Consider the following 5,239-nt stretch of genomic DNA (forward strand, 5'->3'; position numbering starts at 1 on the left):
AGGGTCCAGGAGGAGGGAGTGACAGAAGCAGTGCAGAGGCAGCCAGCACAGCCAGGTGCAGAGGGAAGGGCTGGGGGGAAGGCAGGGAAAAGAGGCCAAGTGAAAAGAGAGCAAAGGCAGCAGAGGAAAAGAGAGCATGGCCAGAGAGGCAGAGATGAAAGGGGGAGTGAAGCAGGGGAGAGATGAAAGGGCCACAGCGCGGGTGCTCCTGCCTCCTCCCCAGGCTCCCGGGGTTCTGTAATCCCCGAGGAGCTGGCTCCTCTCATGTGGTGGCCCGCAGCTGTGTGCGGTCGGCTCAGCCCCACCGCTCCGCACTGGGACTTTCCAGGAGGGGGAGAAACCCAACACAAAACACATGACTGAACCAGCGCCTGCCAGGCCCCTGCACGCGGGGTCCGGGGGCACCCTGGCACGTGGCACACCCTGAGATGCCACAGCCCACTGGGGCCAGGGCCAGATGGCAGATGTGGTCCCCTCTGCTCTGGGGAAAGGTGGCCCAGGGCAGGGTGAGCAAACCTGGCTGGTCAAGGGGCAAAGCCAAGAATTGCAGGCGAGAGCTTGAGGTTGAGCCAGAGAGAGCACAGCTCAAACAGAACCTGCATCAGCATGAGGTGGCCTCTTAGGGACAACCTCTGAGGTCACAAAGGTGGGGGGTGAAGGGGCCATATGGGCTTGGTCCTTCTCTCTGGATCTCTCTGTTAAGTGCCATACTGCCTGCTGTGCTTGGCTCTAGGTACCAGGGATACAGCAGGACTTGGCATATGGAGCTGGAACCCATCCTGGTGGGTCACTGGGTCGTTTGTTTGACTGCTCCAAGGCAAACTGAAAACTCAGGCTGCTGCAGATACAGAAACAGCTCTTTCAAGGTACCTGTTATCTAGGTTATCTCTGTTCTCCATGCCTAGCTCAGGCCACTACAGGGGGTCCTTTCCCATAGCAGATGACTTTGCTGCTTGGCAGTCTCCTGTTCACCACTGCTGACTGCAAGGATGCTGGTCTCAATAGGGATGCAGGCTCTCTTCTCATCTTTGGGGCAGGTGGGGCAGCAGACTTGGCACCCATGGAGGGTGTCCCATGCCTCCCTTCCTCCTTGTATCAGTTTTGCCCACCCCAACCTTCTCTCCTGTGCCTATGTGAACATGGTGAGCTCAGCTAGAAATCACTCTGACAGCTTGGGCAGCACCAGAAGCTGCCTTTGCCTTCTTGTCTCAGGGATTTTCCTCTACCCATCTCCAGTTTCAAGATTAAAGAGGCATCTTGGCCAGTGAGTTCCTCTGAGCCCCTGGTGAGTGTCACTCTGTAGGACCTTCCTCTTCCAAAGGCTCTCTGTTGTCAGCTCCACAGGTATTGCCCCTCTGGGAGTATCCCATCTAACTCCATTTTTTTGGGTACATCTGGAAGCATCCTGACTTCCTCTGGACTACCCCATCCACACTCAGCAAGGGGACCCTCCATGGGACAGGGAGGTCTCAGCCTTGATACGTTGTCCCTGCCCATGCCACATCTGACTCCTGCTCTGTGCCAGCTGGGGAGGGTCACACCACCCCAGCCACACGCACAGGGAAGAAGGAGCACAGGTGTCCCAGGGTGCTCCCCACAACTGCACAGCAGTCCTGGAATTGCTCCTGAGAGCACATCTCCGTGCTGGCTGGGAGTGGTGACTCCACGGCTGCAGTGGGGTCTCTCCTCAGGGACCAAGCTGAAGAGGTGATGAGGGTGCTGCGGTGCAGAGGAGCCCAGCACATTTGGAGAGCAGGAGGTGGCTGTCCGCAGGTCCCCCTCCCTCCAGGTACGAGCCAGCCCTCCCCAGAGGAATGCTCTAGCACAGCCGCAGCTGCAGGGAGGGGAGGCGCTTGCCAGGCGCCGTGGCACGAAGGCATGATGGGGCACGCTCCGCAGGACCGTGAATACCTGTCCCAGACACTCAGAGGCACACAAGGCGTGTACGGGTGGCGCAGGAGCTCACACCTCGTCAAGCCTGGGCGGTGGTGCTCCACCGGGCGAGGAGGCTCTTTCCAGTTCGCCCTCCCACTCCCGCTGGTGAACGGCAAGCTCCCTCTCGGCAGCAGCCCGCTTCCCCATCACACTCTGCACGTAGCGCACGGGTGTTGCGGAGGGGAGGAGGGAGGAAGAATGCCCTTTTCTCCCTGGCACAGGGGGTGCAAGGGGTCTGGCCTGAGGCGTGGAGGGGACTGGGTGGTCTTACTGGGTCTCTCCAGCCTTAACATCGCTGTTTGAATTAATTGCCAAGGGAGTTGCTGAGCGAGGATCAGAAATGAGGAGATGTGCAACATAGCGAAAGAATGAAGACGAGCACAAGTGGAGGTGCCTGGTGACTTGCTGTCATTTGCTGCTTGCATGGACATGGAGTGCATGCCTGTCACATGCACGGGGATACATCCATGTGAGCCTCACCCGTACAGCTCGCTCACAGCTGCTCCTCTGCTGCTGCAGGATCCTATTGCATGGAACAGGCTGCACCCCTCTGCCACACCACTGACCACACTCCCTGCACCAGACCAGGAGCATGTGTCATCGCAAGAGGCTCCTGGATTCTGTGCTTGATTGTGCTCTTAGCCCAACTACTGATGCACGTTTCTGGAGGCATCCTGAGGGGCTGCCTCCAAGTAAAGAATGAGGAAAAAGCTGATGCTCAAATCTCCAGCTATTTGCAAAAGCTGCCTAAAAATAAGGATGTACCACACCATGACATTGCCATTGCAAGTCCTCTGCCAAGAGCAGCTGGGGTAAATACCTGCCAAAGGAAGGGGCTTCTGCTGAGCAAAGCTGGGCTGGTATTGATAGCTCTGTGCTGGCTAAAGATGTGCTCCAAACTTCCTGAGAGACAAAGGTTGGGAGTTAAATTTCTCTATTTTTGGGCTAGCAAGAAGGCACCATACTGCTGAAATGCTTTTAGCCAGTACCAAGGAGCCTGCATTGCTGGAGGAGTTTGAGCCAGATGAGCTGATAACCTTTGAGGACACCTGTCCTCAGAAGGTGGAGGCTGTGACAGGTGAGATGCAAAATCAGAAGAAGACTTCTGCCATGTGCCTCCAGACGTAGAACCCACAGTAAACCTGAAGTGGCTGTGAAGTGGAAGGCAGCAGCACTGCCATTGCCCCCCACATCCCTCTACCTGCACACACTGCCTGCCCAGCCTTACAAGGAGAAATAATCTGTGCTGTCATGGTGTGTCACACTCACTGTTCATGGATGCTGAAGCCTGTCATGGAGTGGAGTGTCTTTGATGTCACTGCCTGATGAAACCATTCCTGCAAGGTCTCTTGGCAGCAGCCCTGGCTGCAGGGCAGATATCCCAGACCTGCAGAGGCTCCCCTTCAGGTGGTGTTGGTTAGGCTGAAAGAGGAGCCTGACAGCAATGGATGTGCTGGATGATAAGCAGTTTTTCCCTGGAAACCCCTAGCAGAGAGTCGGTTAGCCCTGCAACCTGCCTGCAGGATGCATACTGCCAGCTGGGGTGCCAACACACAAGAGCTCCTCTGAATAAAGCAACAAGAAACAGCCAGGATGTGAATAGGACCCAGAAATCCTGTTCCTGGTGCCACTTTCATGCCACATGCCACATGTCAGACTGGGAGAGAGCCTGGTCCTTGTGTAATCAGCAGCCTGGTTCTGCTGCTGTAGGAGATGCCTTGAAGAGACATCCCCGGAGGCATTTTGGAAGGTGAATGCCCCATGGCAGAAATGCCCTGAAGTGAAGCATAGTTCTAAATCAAAGCTGAACTGGGCAGGGCTGTGAGGCACTATTTTTCTTGACTTGGGCATCAGCCCATGCACAATTCAGGGGGTGCTCAAGCTGTGAGCAGAGCTGCAGATGCAATTGGTTCATGTGCTTCCTGGAGCCTCCTGACTCCCCATTCCTGTCACAGGTTGCTGCAGTCCCAACCCTTTAGGATTTGGGGATGCAGCTCCATCCCTACTCCACCAGGCACCTTTCTCCCCTCTGCCTCTGCAAAGCCTGGGACTGGCCTGGCCCCAAGCTCAGCAGGGACCACAGCATCCTTCAGCCAGGCTTGGTGGGAGCCTGGTGCTCCAGCTGCCAGCAGAGTGGCTCTCCCTTGCCAGCTGCCCCGCACTGGGGCTGCAAATAAACAAACACCCCAGAACCAAGCCCCAGAAACTCATCCCCTCCTAACGACGTAATTACAGTGAAGCAGCTGGTGAGCAGCACTTGAAACCTGGCATGTAAACATGGCTTTCTCCTCCACCGCTCAGGCAAATTGCTCTCCTCCTTCAAGGGGAGCAGTAATTTCGGGAGAGGGGTCCACATTTTTGTGGTGAAGGTTGTGGCCAGAGACTTTCATCTCAGCCTTTTGATGCAGAGCGGGAATAATAGATGGCAGACATCAACACCCCACCTTGCTGTGCTTCCTGCTCTGGGCCATTTTCTACCTCCCGGTGGGTATTTGAGTCTCCTTGCCTTTTCTAGCCCCTGGGCCAGCTGCTGGCTCTCTCTCCTATGCCAGGATGGGTAAGGGCACAAGGAATCACAAAAAGCCAGGCCAGGGCTAGCACCAGCCGTCCAGGAGATGAGAGAGCCATCTCGTGCCCAGAAGAGCTGGCAGAGAGAGACACAAGGAGATGGCAGGGCCACATCACCACCCTGGGACACATCACCACCCATCTCACTCTTTCACACCACCACTTCAGGGCTGTGTCTGCTCCGGAGCCAACGGACAAAGCATGTGCACTTCGATACCTTAGTGATGAGGACCCTTCGAGACCAGCCAGGGAGGTGAGGCTGTCCAAAATAAGAGATCACCTGAAGATCCCCAGTGATGTCATCTCTTGCAGAGTGAGCCCAGACTATCACATGAGGGATGTCCCACTCTGTGCACAAGGATGTTACATCATTTCAGCATCCCCCAGTCCTGTCCCCTGCTCCAATCTCTCCACCCTACACAGAGGTCCCTTGGGTACCACTGAAGAGAAGAGGAGGTGTGTGGGAAGCAGAAGGCAAGGACTGAGGAGGCAGCATGGATGGAAGAGGATTGGGAGAAGAGATGAAGGAGGGTTGTCCCAACCAGGAGAGATGGGTGCAGAAGACCTTTTCTCCCTGCCTTACCTCTCAGTACTCCCAGTAAGCAGCCCTGGGCAGGATGCTCCTGAGCTGTGGTGCCTGTGCCCAGGTGCTGGCTCACTGTCACCGTGCTCCTCGCCGTTCACCCAGCCTGCTGTCACCAGGAGCCTCCCATGCTGAGCCCGAAGAGCTGGGTCA

Source organism: Serinus canaria, chromosome 7, assembly GCF_022539315.1.
Source record: "Serinus canaria isolate serCan28SL12 chromosome 7, serCan2020, whole genome shotgun sequence".
Classification (NCBI taxonomy): Eukaryota; Metazoa; Chordata; class Aves; order Passeriformes; family Fringillidae; genus Serinus; species Serinus canaria.